At 46.3% G+C, this 17,697-nt stretch overlaps 1 protein-coding gene across 2 annotated transcripts in view; it reads right to left on the bottom strand.

Annotated features, from left to right (window-relative positions):
• The window catches only part of OTUD7A (OTU deubiquitinase 7A), a 129,678-nt gene extending 112,357 nt beyond the window's left edge, over positions 1 to 17,321 (bottom strand). For both annotated transcript variants that reach the window (XM_080980707.1, XM_080980706.1), the window contains exon 1: positions 17,168 to 17,321. The gene's annotated coding sequence lies outside the window, so the exon portion shown is untranslated. The remainder of the gene's footprint in view (positions 1 to 17,167) is intronic.
• Positions 17,322 to 17,697: the final 376 nt, after the last annotated feature.

Raw genomic sequence — 17,697 nt, 5'->3', positions numbered from 1 at the left:
CAATTTGGGGATGGTCCGTATAAGCAAAAACATGTATACTGAAACCTTGGAATGGCCCTGTGTGACCATCCTTACCTTCCTGGAGCTGTGTGCTGAGCGGACCTTGCTCCCTAAGGAAGCAAGACCTTAAAAGCTCTTTCTGTGTTAAAAGAACCCTACGCAAAGGAGCTTTTAAGCTTTCTGTGCATTTAATTTGTGTGATTTCAACCGGCCAGATTTCATCCCTATAAAGTTGAAACCACATGTGTTAAATGTGCATAAATTGCAATTGTACTGTAAATCCAATACGCAAATTCATCTCACCAGGAACAGATAGTCTCAATGTAGATCATCACAATTATTTTCATCACATGGGTGGGGCATATTCATTAAAACAAACAACTATGAGATAATTAGAAAATTCTGGACTTCCGGGGTGGCGCCATCGGCAATGGCGGACTCCCTCTGAACTGGAGGGACTAGCTCCGCGTGAAACAGGTCTTTTCCGCTACGGCGAAGCGGGGACCCTTTTAAAAATCACAGGCAGATGAAGCCTGTGACCATGGGACTCGGAGGGCACCCTTAGCGCCCCCCCAACCCGCAAAGGAACCCACTAACGGGCTCCGAAGTGAAGAGGGGGAAGTGGTGCGGTGCTGTGAGTCAACTGCTATTTCCGTGGAGCGAAGCCGCATAGCCGTTGCCGGAGAGCGCTGCCTTTTTCCTGGGACAATTTGGCTTCTAAAATAAGCACCCGTGAGTACTTAAACTTTGAACAATTGGACTTTAAATAAGGACTTGCGAGCAGAAAGGAATTGGATTTAAAAATTTATTTCAATTTGGTACTGAAACGGGAAGGTCTAAACAGGAAGTCAGCCTTCCGTTTCTTTGTAGACAGAATAAAGCAAAGACAACGTAAACTAGAGCTCAGAAAATCGCCTCTAAAGGATTGGCTTTCATCATTTAAAATTGTTGAACCCCCCTTCGGCAGCAGGAGAAGAAGGGGGATCTTTTTCGGACTGTTTAAACCTGCAGAAGTGAGTTTAAAGTAAAGTAACTTTCCACCGTCCTGACCCTGGAGCGGGGTGTCAGGACTGACGTTTGAAGCTCATTGACCAGAGACAAACGATTTTGACAGATAGCTAAAAGAAGAGAAACATAGTGATTCCACTGTTTCCTTTCACATTTTAAAGGAACAAATATTGACAAAATATCTCAAAAAGGAAAACTTTGTTGCAAGAACAAATAGAAGTTTTCCCCCTAGAGGGAGACGGTGAAACTGTAACTAATTCCAGGGAGCTGGCAGCTGTTACAGATTACAATCGTGGGAATAGACATCTGACCTTGCAGGAAAATGTATTCAGAAGCTCTGTTGTGTGCTTTCTATAAAACAAATGCCCTACTGGAACAGCTACATGAGAAGACGAATTTGATGGCGAATTCGATTAGAAACTTTGAACAGGCAGTGCGAAATTTTGAACAGACAGTGGGAAAATATGTGGAGCCCACCCAGGAATTAAATCAGGAGTGTGCCCTGACAGAACAGGCCCAACAGGAATATGAGCTTTCCGATTTGACAAATGAACTTGGAAAAAGCAAGATTTGGAAAGAAAAAGTTTGGTATGGCTTGGAAATGGGGGGCTGGATTGACCCCCCTATGCAGGGATGTTTGGACTTTTCAAGTCTGGCAATGGGCCATGAGATGTTTGGGATTGTGGGGGCTCTTAATTTTGGAGGGTTTTTGAAACATGTTTTTAAATATTACATGGAATTTAGTGTCGATTATGGAAAAGGGGCTGATCTGTCGAGAAGGGTCAAAAATGAAGGTGATGGACTATATGGAACTGGCAGAAATGACTGGCAGAATCCGAGACCAGGGAGAAGAGTCGGTGGAAGAAGACTGGAAGAAACTCAAAGACTATTTACAGAAATATTGTAAAATTAATGAATGTTAGAATGATGTTGGATAGAAATTAAGTGGTTTCCAGCTGTAATGCTATAAGGGAATATGAAAAATGGATTATTAATAGGTAAAAATTTAATGTCACAATATTTTAAGACCAAAGACTAGGATAAACAAAGAGGGTAAGGATTTGCTGAACCAACAAACAGAACTGGAATACAAAAAAGGGAGGCGTGAGGAGGTCCGGGAAACAAGCGAATGAAAAATAAGTAATGGAAAGACTGAGTGGTTTTTAATCATTTTTATTTTGTATTTTTTTTTCTTTTTCATTTTTTTTGGTAACATTTTTAAACTCTTAATAAATATCTTATAAAAAAGAAAAAAAGAAAAATGTTGGAATGAAATTATTTGGCTTTAGTAAAAATGTTTAAAGAATTATGTAAGAATATTATGGTTATGAGAAGTTGGTAAAAATAAGATTTAAGTTTTAAGTTTCAAGGTTTTTTTATATAGTAAGATAAGATTAAAATAGTTTAAGGTAATGTAATGACAGAATATTATGAAATATGGAAAGGATTTGCTGTGACAATTAACAACTAGGATACAAAAAAAGGGAGGAGGAGGAGGTCAAAGAAAGAAGGTAATGACAGTTGAGGATTTGAGAATAATGGATTTGTTTTTAAATGTTTTTAAATGTTTGTGGTGTATTTTTGTTTTTTTCTTTTTGTTTTTTCTTTCTTATTTTGAATTTGTATTTGTATTGTTGGAAGTGGTTTGTTTTTCTCTTTTTCTACTTTTTTTTTTTTGTAACTATAAACCCCCCCCCCAATAAATATCATTAATAAAAAAAAAAGAGATAATAGAAAATTCTCAACTTGTGACATGCTTTCTCCACTGGCAATGATCATATAGACTCACCCTAGGATTGGGTGAAAGGAGCAGCTGTTGGACAAGCTGTTGTTACTACTCTATATCCTCTGTACTTGGTGTTTTCCTTTTGTCTGCTTTGACCAGTTATGTTACAATCACTCTTTATTTCCTTCCAGTTGTAATACCAACTATTTAATTAACAACACACACACACACATCCCGCGATGACTGCATTTTCTAACTTCAATATTCTCATGGCCCCTGGAGACAGAGACTGCAGGAAAGGAAATGAGTAGAGTTCCCCAAACACCAGCAAATGGGAAAGTATTTTTCAAAATTCCATCCTATAGACAATTTTCATCACAGAACAGAGCACTGAAAGGCATTCACTACAACTGAAAATTAAAGTGAACACAAAACACTTTAAGCAGGAAGAATTGCGGACCTCAGTAAGTACAGTCATTTCCCAAAGGCCTCCCTTATGAAGGAAGGAACTATGAGGTACTACAGTTAAATGAGATGCACATTAGTTCGGCAGACTCCCTGTAGCAAAAAGTGCCCTCTCTCTTTCCCTTGAATGAGGCAACAGAAGAGCTTTCCCAAGATGTCTAGAGAGAGCTCCATGAGGCAATGCTGCTTTCTTTAAGAACTTTGGTACATTCCATTCCAAATCTCTTTCAACTAACACCATTTCCTTTCAGCAACTTTCATTACACAATTTTGTACGCTACATTTTAAAAAAGGATTAAATGACACCATTACTGTTTAAACAGCATAACCAGGTAAATGGTGCTTTGTAAAGTTGCATAAACAAAAAAAGAAAAAGATAAGATCCCTGACCCAAAAGGTTTGCGTATACAGCACAAGAGGCTTCTAAATAAAAAGACATTTCTTGAGATCTTAGCAATCTAAGGGTTCTAGGGTTTGCCAACTAACATCTGCACGACCACAGGTTCCTCATCCCTGCTCTGCTAAAATTTATTTACTTAAATCTATTTTTAAGCTAAGGGACACGGGGGGCGCTGTGGTCTAAACCACCGTGCGGCTTGGACTTGCCGATCGGAAGGTCAGAGGTTCGAATCCCCACAACAGGGTGAGCTCCCGTTGCTCGGTCCCTGCTCCTGCCAACCTAGCAGTTCGAAAGCACGTCAAAGTGCAAGTAGATAAATAGGTACCGCTCTGGCGGGAAGGTAAATGGTGTTTCCGTGCGCTGCTCTGGTTCGCCAGAAGCGGCTTAGTCATGCTGGCCACATGACCCGGGAAAAATGTCTGTGGACAAACACTGGCTCCGTTTGCGACTGGACTTAACTGTCAGGGATCCTTTACCTTTACCCTTTTATTTTTAAGCTACTGATTTAAACATTTCCAAGCAGTGTTCAAATACAAATCAACATAAACACAGTAAAATATCATAAAACAGTTAAAAACAGAATTCTAGTGCTAATCCTAGGAATCAGGGAAACTGCACAAAAAGATACAGTATTACAAGACCTCTGAAGCAAACAACTGATAATATTTCACATATGGCAGAGGGAAAGGCATTCTAAAGTGCAAGGATAAAAGCAGAAAATGCTGTTAATTGGTAAGATGTTCTGTTTGAGTGGAGCAGCACTCCCCCTGGATGGAGCAGGTTCACCGTTTGTGGGCACTGATCAAGAGTCGTCATCGGAGGTCTAGGTGGCAGGTAGAGCCTTTCACTAGATAGGCCCATTCCTGGACTGGGAGGTCCTGCTAGCTGAAATCCATACTTCAGTGACCTCATGTCTGGATTATTGCAATGCGCTCCACATGGAGCTACACTTGAAAATGGCCCAGAATCAGCAACTATGACAGAATGTGGCTGCCAAATTATTAACTGGTTCAATGAGGTAGGATCACCTTACAAAGTTCTGCATTGGCTCCCTGTATGCTACTAGGCTTGATAGAAGTGTCAACGGTGGTTTGCAAAATGATATACAGCTTGGGGCCCAAATATCTGCAGGAGTACCTCCTCCATTACCAACCAATTCAAAACCTAAGGGGGTGGGGGCTCTGCTTGCATTCCCCACCAAGTCTGGGGTTGAAGGGATGTATAGAAAAGCTTTATCTGTTTTAGGGTCCCAACTCTGGAACGATCCACATTTAGAAGTGTATCTGTCCCACACATAGTTATGTTTCATACACCAACTGAAAACATTGTAATTTGCTCAGGCTGCCACAATCTGAGAAATAAGTGGATGGCTCCTTGTCAGTGAACTGACATCGGAGCCAGAGGCGGAGGCTAGGCTCTCGAGCGATGCTGGAGAGGGGCCCAGCAGGGGGAGAGGCGGCTCACCAGCTGGGGAAAGAAATCAGCGTAACACCAGGGATAAAGGGGGGCAGATGGGGGAATCGGCGAGGGGGCTCCAGGACTCCTCGCCGGAGATCAGTGAGGAGAGCACAGGTCCTCCGCTACCCACGCCCTCCCTGCGCAGAAGACTTCCGCGCAGGGAGAGTAGGAGGAGACTTGGAGTCAAACAACTTTTATGCTGGAAAAGGTTTAAGAAACGCCCACTGACGGATTCTGCTAGCGACTGAACAGCCACGAAGTGCAGGGGCTGTCCAGACAGAAAAGGTTTAACAAGGCAACCTAGCCAGGAGTGGCACCAACTTACGCACGAGCAACCCCTACATTTATTACAGCAATCCGTCAGTCCTTGACGTTACTTGTGCGCAGCAACAGGCAGGCAGCAGAATGAGCCAAACCGGAGAAGCAGGCGCCACGGAGGGAGCAGCTGGAGTGCAAAATCTGGTGGAGAGGAACCAAGATTTGGAACAGCATGTGGCTCTTCTCACGGCGCGGTTGGAAGAAAGGCGGGCTCACGATGCACAGGTCAGGACCACCCCCGTAGCAAGGAAGGTACCGGGACTGGTACACAAGTTTGGGGGGAAGCCACAGGACTACAATGCGTTCCAAACGGAAATAGAATACGCTTTGGAACTGCAGCATAAGGATTTTGCGTACGATGGGGAGAGGGTGGCATACATTGTCGGGCATCTGCGGGATGGGGCCAGGGAATGGATCAGGCCCCTAATGGCAACGCAAAATGCCGCCTTGAAGGACCTGGGGAAATTCTTCCAGGCGATGGATGTGATGTATTCCATTGATGTGCAGCAAAGTGTGACTCGGCGGGAACTGATGGGTTATAATCAGGGGAACCAGTCAGTTAGAGACTACTGGTCGCGCTTTGCCATGTTAGTCCACCGGCTCGGGTGGGAATTGGACTCGGAACCCATTCAGATGTTGTTTGAGGAGGGGTTGTCCCCAACGGTGAAGGATGAGCTTTCCCGCACGCTCCGCCCGCAGTCGATGGATCAGCTGACCAAGGCTGTGCTTGCGATTGGCGTAAGACAGGAAGCGCGGGCTCAGGAGAAGCGGGAAGGCAGAGGGGAACGTTGCCATGACTACCGCATTCCTGAAATACCGAGGCAGCCTTCCCCGCCGGTGAACCCAATGGAAATTGATGGCGCGCGCGCGGGGGAGGTTTCAAACTCCAGTGAAGGTCGCAAAAGGGAAGGAAAGGATTGGAAAACTAATGAGAAGTGTTTCCTCTGCCAGCGGCCAGGACATTTTGCCAGGGTCTGCCCTCAAAGAAAGGCCTGGCAAGGAATGGTGGGAGCTGCTGGAGGTGAGGAGGAGGGGGGAAAGGAGCAGGAGCAGGGAAACGCCGCTTGGCTGCCACTCAGCGGGCACAGCAGCCAGGCCAGCAACCAATAGAAGTGCCCCAGCCAGACCCCCCCAGAGCGGCCATAGCCATAGAAGTGGTGCTAGAACTCCCGAATGGGCACCCAGTCAAGGTGAAGGGGCTGTTGGATTCAGGCAGTTCCTGCAATTTCTTCAGCAAGGACTTCGCCCTAGAGCACCAGCTCCACCTGCTGCCTCTGGATTATCCCTTGCAAGTGACCACCATTGATGGCAGGGAGCTTCTGGGAGGGGAAGTGATGCACCAGACCCCACCAGTGAGAATGAGGGTTTCCAAGCACACAGAGACCATTGCCTTTCATGTAGCCACACTGGCAGGACCCCCAATAATATTAGGGATGAGCTGGCTGGCACTACATGATCCAGTAGTGGCATGGCATCAGCGGACGGTCACCTTTGGGTCAGCTTACTGCTTGGAATACTGTCTGGGGGGGAAACCCCAAGGATGACCGTGGCCAGGGTGGCTGGGTTAGCGGTGGAGCCGAAAGGGGAGGTGCCACCACAATATGCTGACCTGCAGGAGGTCTTCAGCGAGAAGGAGGCGGATAGACTACCCCCCCCATAGACCCTTTGACTGCCAAATCAACTTGCTCCCAGGGGCTCAGCTGCCAGTGGGTAAACTGTATGCCATGTCGGACAGGGAGATGAAGGAGTTGCAGGAGTTTATTGACAAGAACCTAAAGAGGGGGTTCATAAGGGAATCAAAGGCGGTGGGGGGGGGGAGTCCGGTGTTCTTTGTGGACAAAAAAGGGACTAACCAGCCCAGATTGGTCGTAGATTTTAGGGCGTTAAATTTGGTATCTGAACCCGTGACCTTCCCAATGCCCAGGATTGACGACATTTTAACACGGGTGAGGCAGGGAAAGATTTTTACCAAGCTGGACCTCAGGGGAGCATACAATTTGATTAGAATGAGGGAGGGGGACGAATGGAAGACCACAATGTTCACCCCCCTGGGGGCCTTTGAGTACTTAGTTATGCCATTTGGATTACAGTCGGGCTCCGCCTGTTTTCAAGCTTTCATGCACCACGTGTTGGGGTCCCTGCTGTACAAGAACTGCATAGCCTTCTTGGACGACGTCTTAATCTATTCGGACAATGAGAAGCAACATGTCAGAGACGTCAGGGAAGTGCTAAAGAGACTGCAGAAGCACCAGTTGTGGGTCAAGCTGGAAAAATGTCAGTTTCACACCAGAGAAATCGAGTTTCTGGGGTACAAGTTGTCAGACAAAGGCCTAGCTATGGACCCAAGCAAGGTGCAGGCAGTGCTGGAATGGAAGGCCCCCAAAACCCGGAAGGACGTGCAGAGGTTCCTAGGGTTCAGCAACTTCTACAGGAAGTTCATCAAGAACTTCGCCCACTTGACAGCGCCCATCACAGATTGTCTCAGTAGCAAAAAGAAGTTTGTCTGGACCGAAAGTGCCCAGCAATCCTTTGAAAGACTGAAGAAGGCGTTCGCTTCGGAAGAGCAGATCCTGCACGTTGATCTGGAGAAACCCATGAGGCTAGAGACCGACGCGTCCGACAGAGCCATTGGGGCGGTTCTTTTGCAGCCAGGGAGGAGCAAGCAGGAATGGAAGCCGTGTGCCTTTTTCTCGAGGAAGCTGAGCAAGTCGGAGCAAAACTATACGGTGTATGACCGCGAACTGCTTGCGATCTATGCGGTGTTTCGCCGATGGCGACATCTGCTGATAGGGGCACAGCACAAGATCCAGGTTTGTACTGATCACAAGAACTTGGAGTACTGGAGGACCGCAAAAGTACTCAACCAGAGACAGATTCGATGGGCACAGGAGTTTTCCAAGTTTTCCTTCGAAATCCGATACGTGCCAGGAGAGGAAAACGTAAGAGCAGATGCTCTCTCCCGGAAGCCGGAGTACATGGAAGGAGAGGGACTGCCGGAGATACGACACGTGATCCCCGAGGACCGATGGGTGTGTGGGGGAGCCTTGGTTGGGAAACGAGAACTGGCCGGGCTTACTAGAAACGACGTGTTCGCTCAAACTAAAATCCGGGAACTCCGAGAGGGAAGAGAAAACCAAGGGGGTTTTGAGGAAAAGGAAGGGGTGCTGTACTATAAGGGGGCGCTGTATGTACCGGGGGAGACCCTGAGGGGAAAGGTACTCAAACAACTCCACGACAACCCCACAGCTGGGCACTTTGGACAGCACAAAACCATGATGCTCGTCACCAGGCAGTTCTGGTGGCCAAGGGTGAGGGAGGATGTACGGGAATATGTACGGGGGTGCGACCGCTGCCAAAGGGCAAAGGGGGAAAGGGCTGCCCCCGCAGGGTTACTAGAACCTTTACCCACGCCGGGAAGACCCTGGGAGGTGGTGTCCATTGATTTTATGACCGATTTGCCCAAGTCCCGGGGGAAGACAGCAGTCATGGTAGTAGTCGATCTATTGACAAAGATGTGCCATTTCATAGCGTGTTCACATGCGGTGACCGCAGAGGAGACAGCCAAGTTGTTTGTGGATCCCATCTTCAGGTTGCATGGGTCGCCCTCGAGAGTAATTTCGGATCGCGGGAAACAATTTACTTCCCGGTTCTGGAGGAAGCTCATGAGCTTGCTGCAGGTAGAGGTGAGCTTCTCGACAGCGAGACATCCGGAAACCAACGGGCAAGCAGAAAGAGCGAACAGTGTACTCCAGCAATACCTACGCTGCTACGTCAGCGAGAAGCAGAACGATTGGGTAGAGAAACTAGCGCTGGCTGAATTTGCGTACAATAACGCTGAACATGTGTCCACGGGAATGAGCCGTTCATGGCCAATTATGGGTGTCACCCCAGGGCCTTCCCGGGGAGTGGGGAGGAAGGGTGGAGCGTACCAGCGGCAGAGCAGTTTGTGGAAGAAATGGAGGCCCTGCACCAGCAACTTAAGATGAACTTAGAACGGGCCAAGGAAATTTACAAGAGGCAGGCAGACAAGCACCGTAGGGAAGGGGAGACCATACGGGTGGGGGACCGGGTGTGGTTGTCAACCCAAGGGTTACCCTTTAAGGGGGGGTGCAAGAAGTTGCAGCCAAGGCGGCTAGGGCCGTTTGAGGTAACACAGCAGGTGAACCCCGTGGCATTCAAGCTCAGGTTGCCGGACAGCATGAAGATACACCCGGTGTTCCATAGATCCCTACTCTCACCGTACAGGGAGGGGCGAGGAGTCCCGGGGCGGGAAGGCGAAGTCACCACACACCCGCAGATAGAGGAGAGGGAACACCACAACCGGGCCACGGAAATACTCGATTCAAGGTGGCGAGGGCGCCAGGTGGAGTACCTGGTAGCTTGGGAGGGAGAACCCGGGTCGGAAAACACGTGGGTTCCCGCGGAGGCAATCAATGATGGGTATCTTGTGGAGGAATTCCACAGCCTGTTCCCGAACAAACCCAAGCCACTAGCGAGATTCTGGGAGGAGCAATTTGGAACCACAGACGATGAAGAGGATTTTGTGGGTTTTTCTGCCTCCGAAGAGGAGGGAGGAGAGGCTTCGGAGGAAGAAGAATCAGACTGGGAAGCCCACCCCGCGGGGAGAGATCGGAGCGGGTGGGAAGCGGGTTTTGAATCCTCAGAGGATGGCGACAGCTCCTTCCGGGGATTCCCCGCATCGTCGGCCGAGGAAAGGGACGAGGTTGGATCAAAAGGTCGGGCCGGGGGTGAAGGGGGTCCTGGGGGGGAGGTGGATGTCAGGGAACTGACATCGGAGCCAGAGGCGGAGGCTAGGCTCTCGAGCGATGCTGGAGAGGGGCCCAGCAGGGGGAGAGGCGGCTCACCAGCTGGGGAAAGAAATCAGCGTAACACCAGGGATAAAGGGGGGCAGATGGGGGAATTGGCGAGGGGGCTCCAGGACTCCTCGCCGGAGATCAGTGAGGAGAGCACGGGTCCTCCGCTACCCACACCCTCCCTGCGCAGAAGACTTCCGCGCAGGGAGAGTAGGAGGAGACTTGGAGTCAAACAACTTTTATGCTGGAAAAGGTTTAAGAAACGCCCACTGACGGATTCTGCTAGCGACTGAACAACCACGAAGTGCAGGGGCTGTCCAGACAGAAAAGGTTTAACAAGGCAACCTAGCCAGGAGTGGCACCAACTTACGCACGAGCAACCCCTACATTTATTACACTCCTCATCAGCAACTTACAAATATTTGTTTTAAATGATCAATTAAAACTCTTAAATGTGCTGTTTTGTTTTGTTTTATATAATTTTAGTTTACTGTATTGTAGAAAACATTTTGTATATTTTATATGTTTGATGTTCATTGTCCTTGACTCATTTTAAGGACAGCAAACAAATAAAATAATGTAAAAGTGCACTTTGCTCCTCGCCCACTCTTTTCATCAGTGTGCCAGGAGCTGCAGCAGATGCAAACCAGCATTCCTTACTTGCTTGTCTTCCAACAATCCTTGAATTAACATTGTGGTTTGTTAGCAGACAAACCATGAGTGCTGCTTCACACTTAGCAAGCCAGTCTCTGATTTCCTTCTCAGTGGGCTGAAATGGAACAGGGGAGCAAAGCATGGTCTTTGTCACATGGTCTTGTTCAAATTAAAACAGAGTTTAATTAAGCTGTGGTTCAATATGACATGACCAATATCTCAATCTAAAAAGTCTTTTAAAAATTGAAAAGAAGAAGGGAAGCCGCAGCCTTCAATTATGAAAGATTCACTGACCAAGTTCCAATCTTCCTCCTTAGAAAAATACAGATTGCTGCTTTAGCTGCTTTCCACCAGCTCTTTTGAAGAATGAATTTTAAAACCACTGATTTTTAGTTTTAAAGCATTAATTCATTTTACTTAAGGCAACACAGTAAAGCAAATTCTTATTAAAGTGGGGCATTCAGTGAGATGGAAAAATTAAAAATTCCCCCATAGGGCACCATTCAGATGCAGATTGAACCGCAGGCCTAAAAGTACAATAAAGTTATTACACACAATATAACGTATTTTTAAAAATTCTTATACTATATACTTACAACTCCATCACTAATCATTTGCACTGGATAAACCATCTACAACTTCAGCACACCATATTTTGTGATGTGCTACCATAACTGTGGGTAAGAACCTAGGAAGAGCCCTGACCAACCAAATACCTATTGGAAGCTTACAAGTAGGATGCTGTGGCATTCTGCCCACTTGTGAGTCCTACTTGAGTATACAACCGGTATACAGAGGCATACGACCTCCAATAGTGGAGAGAGAACATATTCAGCATAGCTAGTAGAATCATAGAATGGTAGAGTTGCAAGGGACCCCAGTGCAGGTATCTCAGCTAAAGCATCCATGACACAGGGCCATCCAAACTTTGCTTAAAAACCTCCAGTGAAGGAGAGCGCACAAACTCCCAAGGGAGTCCATTCCACTGCCGAACAGCTCTTACTGTCAGAAAGTTCTTTCTGATGTTTGGTCGGAATCTCCTGTCTTATAACTTGAAGCAGAAGACAAGCTTGTTCCCTCTTCCATGTGACAGCCCTTGAGATATGTGAAAAGGCTATCATATCTCCTCTCAGTCTCCTTTTTTCCAGGCTAAACATACCCAGCTCCTTCAAGCGCTCCTCAGAAGGCTTGGTTTCCAGCCCCTTGATCATCTTGGTCACCCTCCTCTGCACACATTCCAACTTGTCTATATTCTTCTTGTCCATATTCTTCTTAAACTTCTTAAACCAAGGAGGAATGGAGCAGTACTAATACTTCCCTTGATTGTAGTTCTTGATAGCCGTATTTATTATTTGATTATTTATTCTATGTATTCAATTTATATCCCATCCTTCCTCCCAAAAGGATTCCAGAGTAGCAAACACACAAGCAGCAAAACAAAACATCTTAAAGAAACTAAAAACAATTCCAATACAGATGCATACTGGAAAAGATCTCCCATTACAGTGGTACCTTGGGTTACATACACTTCAGGTTACATACGCTTCAGGTTACAGACTCCACTAACCCAGAAATATTACCTCGGGTTAAGAACTTTGCTTCAGGATGAGAACAGAAATCACTCGGTGGCGGCACGGCAGCAGCGGGAGGCCCCATTATCTAAAGTGGTGCTTCAGGTTAAGAACAGTTTCAGGTTAAGAACAGACCTCCAGAACGAATTAAGTACGTAACCAGAGGTACCACTGTATAATGCTTGTGGAAAGAAGAAGGCCTTCAGCAGGTGCTTAAAAGACAACGAAGGCAGCACCTATCTAATATTTAACAGGAGGGAACTCCAAAGGGGAAGTTATAGAGCACTAAAGACTTGATTCTTATATTGTGCACAAGGGACCTCCTGAGAAGATGGCATTTGCAAGAGACCCTGATCCTCCATTAATTTGTCTAAAGCCATCCAAGTTGGTGACCATCACTAAATCATGTGGCAGCAAATTACACAAACTATGTACTGTGTAAAGAAGTACTTTATTTTCTTCTTCTTTGGATGGCCCTGTGTTCTAGTGTGATGGGAGAAAGAGAAAAACTTCTCTGTATCTATTTCTACACACCAGGAATAATCTTATGCACCTCCTTTATGTCTCCTTTTACTTCCCTGTTCTCTAAACCAAATGTTATCACATATCCTCATAGGAGAGTTGCTCCCAGCCCATGATCATTCTTGTTATCCTCTTCAGAAACTTTTCCAGTTCTACAATATCCTTTATGAGGTGAGGTAACCAGAACTATGTTCTGTATTTGAAATGTGGTTGTATAACAGGATTGTGATAAGAAAAGGAATATACTGCTTTCCTAATTATGCCTAACAGGGAATTCACAGCTGGGTCAACATCATGATTGAGCCATCCATTATGACCTCAAGCTCTTGTTCCTCTTCATTCGCCATGGGCATCCCAATGTGCATCACTTTACATTTGCTTACACTGAATTTCATTTGCCATTTTACTGCTGGGCCTCTACACAATCCCTTTTTGCATTAAACACTCTGAACAATTTTGTATCAGTAGCAAGCATGGTTATCTTGCTGCTTACCCTAACTCTAGGTCATTTATGCACAGGTTAAAAACCATAGGTCCCAATATCAATCTTTGAAGGATTCCCTTTTCAACATTTCTCCATTGGGAGAACTTTCCATTGAGTTCTACACTCTGCTTCTCCGTTTATCCCACGACTGCTAAGCTTACACAGGAGTCTGGTGAGGTACTTCAGTCTTAGGATCAGCCTCCAAATAGAAAAAAGCCTGTGAGGTCATTATTGGTCCAATTTCACCATTCAGAAAAGCACTAGGGATGGAATATTTATGGCTGGAGTGGAAAGTAAGCCCAGCTTTCTTATACTATAATTTATCCACTCAGGTCTGGCTGAAGAGGGACTGGAAGAGAGATCTTTCCATCACTACATAATGAAAGGGCATATGTAAAGGAATGCTCTCTCCTATTCAAACCTCCCAAGGATGTGTTGGAGAGTGCCAGCCAGTGTTCACAATTAGCTGGGCACGTTTTGCAACTGCCGTGGGTCCAACTGCAACCTGGAGATACCTGGATGCCAGGTTGGCAATGGACATCTCCACCTGGCTGGCCCCTCTTCTTTCTTAAGCAGGTAAGCAGAAGAGCTTATTTATTGCATTTATATCCCACCTTTTCCTCCAAGGAATACATGGTTCCTCCTCAGTTAATCTCTACGACGACCCTGTGAGGTAGGTTAAGAAGTTGTGACTGGCCCAGTGAGCTTCATGACTGAGTGGAGATTTGAACCCTGATCTCCCAGGTCCTAGTCCAACACTCTAACCACACTGGCTTCTGCTATGGGGCAGCTCTATAAATTAAGTAGATAAATAAATAAATATGGGGAAAGCAAAATGTCACTTAGAGAAGCATCTGAAATATTTTCCTTGAAGCTTGAATTAGTTTTATTTGGGATTGTTTTATTTGATTTTTAATGTGTTGGTATAGAAATGAAATGAAAAATAATTATAACAGTAAGGTTCATTGTGGAGGAAATGGCACCTAGACATTCTTCTGTGGCAACTGTAACCTAGGTTTATGGTGCCATTTGGCAGTTACCTTATATATTTGAGTTTCTAACACTGGCCACAGCTCCAGACTCCTTCCATATGAAAGCTTAAATGTTATAAACAGAGACACAAAGAGCTAAGAGGGGATGTTATGCGACTATACTTTCTATGAAATACAACTGTAATTTCTAATGGACTCTGCTTGCTTCATAACAATCATCACTGCAGACCATTGAAGCCCTATCAATAACTGAAAATGTGTCATTTAAAACAAAAACAAAATTATTAATGTAATATCTGAGAAAATGTTTATCTCTACCACAGTTTGAAAGTTTATTTCATACCACCAGATTGAAAAATGAAGATACAACAACTTCCTTCTGTCTAACACCCAAACACGCTCGTGAGAATCAGGCCTATTGGTCTAACGAAAACAAATACAAATGATAAAATACAGATTTCCCCTCAACTTATTTTCTTAGGCTGCAATCCGACAACCTACCTCAGAGTAAGCACCACCGAATTCAATGGGATATACATGCTCCTTAAAACAAATACCTGTAACATATAAAAGCCTTCTGACAGACTGGATTAAATGCCTCCATTGCAACTCAGTGTATCTCCTTCTTGGCCCAAATATCCTAGCTATAGGACAGATACATGAATATTGTCTGACATAAACAGACAGCAGAAGTACAATCATAAAGCAACTCCTACACATTTACTCAGAAGCAAGTCTCAATGAGCTTAATGGAGCTTACTCTGAAGTAAGCAGGTACAGGATTATAGGCATGATGTGCATGACACAAATAGACAGCACTGCAAATAAAGAACAAGACAAAACAGAAACACACATATTACACTTAGGGATACATACAGTGGTACCTTGGGTTACATATGCTTCAGGTTACACACGCTTCAGGTTACAGACTCCGCTAACCCAGAAATATTGCCTCAGGTTAAGAACTTTGCTTCAGGATGAGAACAGAAATCATGCTCTGGCGGCGTGGCAGCAGCAGGAGGCCCCATTAGCTAAAGTGGTGCTTCAGGTTAAGAACAGTTTCAGTTTAAGAACGGACCTCCGGAATGAATTAAGTATTTAACCCGAGGTTCCACTGTACTTCCATTACAGTGCAAAATACTTATGCACGTGGAGGTCAAATTCTGATCTCATTACTAAAAAAATATTAAGGAACAATATGATCAATTTGCACTGAAAATAATTTAAAAAATCAAAAGAGCAAGTAACATTTTTTTCTCGTCTGCTATATTTTTAGACTCAAGAATAATAAGCTTTCTTGTTTCTCTTCATAATACCCCTGTTTTATCAGAGTGGGAAATGAGCCTGAGAGGCACCTTGACACCCAGTAATGAGCCAGGACCCAATTCAGATCCTCCAGGAAAAAAGCCAAACAACTATATTCACTGGCCTACCAGAAGCATCTCACAAGGGTCAAGAGAGAGAAAAAGAACTGAGAGTCCTCTACACTGCACAGTTGCCCACCATACCCACCATCTGGAATCTGGCCTTTTGCTAGAGAGACGTTATCTATATACATTAACAAATACAGTATTAGACATGAATAATTCTAGATTGAGTGCAAAACAAGCAAACATTTAAGTACCAGTTTATTTAAGAGTTAAATAAAATTTCAAGATATGAAAACAAACGAGTTCTCATATAGAATGGACCTACTTTTTTCATATTTCTAGGGTGAAAGAATGCTAGCCTCCGTCAACAGCTAACTGGTTAAAACAATTATGTCTTCAGTTGTTTCATGCAGAACTACCCAGACCATTCCAAATATCCATTCCATAATTTAAGCATTCTGAAATACCTTTTTAAAGACACATATTAATTTTCTTCTAATTTATTGGCTATTTGCATTTAATTGTATGCCACAGGCCCAGGTTAAGTGTTGCTAATTACTGCACTGTTGTGGGGGAGGGGGGAGAAAGAAGAGGCTGATGAAGACACAAGAGTTTGCTACCAGATGACATCATCGGCCCTGGCCAAATCTGAAGGGTCAAGTGACAACATCTTTTCCCACACTCTGTTGCCAGAGTACCACTGAAGACCAAAGAGCCCAGTACCATTTCTGTAGCAAATAGGACCATATTCCTTTTCTGTGAAGCCACATATCCTCTTGTGGCGTTACTATGGCATGTGGTGGGAAGCTACGGCACAGGCTACCACCCCAGCCTTCGGCTTCAGGAGGGTCTCCATAGAAACATCTACAGGTGTGACATTTCTGCAGTGATCCAGTGGCACTTTCAAAGAAATCATAATCATGCCAAAGCACACATGCACACAAAACCAAAAACCCAGTTTCCCTCTTAGCTGCTGTTGCAGATGCATCACGTTCGACAGGCACATGATAGCTCATTGCACTCTGCTCCCCCGTTCATAACTGTCAGATGCTTATTCACTCTGATCCTTGCCAGGTCGTCTTTTGCAGGCAGCAGAGGGAGGCAGAGGAAGAGAACAGTATACAGCCCATGTGCATATGTGGATGGGGACCCACACACAAACGCAACGGTTGTGCAGGCAACTGGCAGCAGGATGGCCTAGCAGCCTTTCTTTGCCAGTGCCCCCCTCCACTATACGGAGGGTGTTCTCAAATGCTGGGGAGCCATGATCAGCCCAGCAACCTACTAGATACACCCCCCCAAACACACACCTTGGTACATCACCCATTTATTTGTTTGCTGGAAAAGCAAGCCGGGTCCAGCAGACTCTGGCTCTTTTCCCTTACCTGCTCCTCCTCGAGCCAAGCTCCAGCATCCCGGCTCAGGAAGGCATTTCCGAGCAGCTGCGAGAGGCGGGCGGGGGGGGGGGGGAGAGAGAGAGAGAGAGAGAGACGGAGCTTCTGCAATGCAGACACTGCCTTCTTCCCCTCGCAAACCCGCCCGGCTTCGCTCTCCGCTGCCCGGTCTCTCTCTCTCTCTCTCAAAGAAAGGCGAGCGAGGAGGAGGAGGAGGAGGAGGAGGAGAGGAGAGGAGCGGCGGCCGCGAAGGAGACCCCCCCCCCGCCGCCGCCCTCCGCTCGGGGCCCCGCGCTCGCCTCCCCCGCCGGGCGGCTGCTGCTGCTGCTGGGCTCGGCCGCGAAGGAAGGCCGGCGGGGGCGACCCGGGAGGCTGCGCCCGAGGGGAGGAGACGCGCCGCCGCCCCGTCCCCCGCCTCCCGCCCGAGGGCGGAAGCCGAGCAGGCGCCCCTCCTCACCTGCCGCGGGCCGGACGGCCGGGCTCGACCCCTCGCCACCAGCCTGCCGCCGCCGCCGCCGCCG

The sequence above is a fragment of the Podarcis pityusensis genome, assembly GCF_964106645.2.
Source record: "Podarcis pityusensis genome assembly, chromosome: 14".
NCBI classification, from domain to species: domain Eukaryota; kingdom Metazoa; phylum Chordata; class Lepidosauria; order Squamata; family Lacertidae; genus Podarcis; species Podarcis pityusensis.
This window is presented reverse-complemented; position numbering and strand designations above follow the sequence as displayed.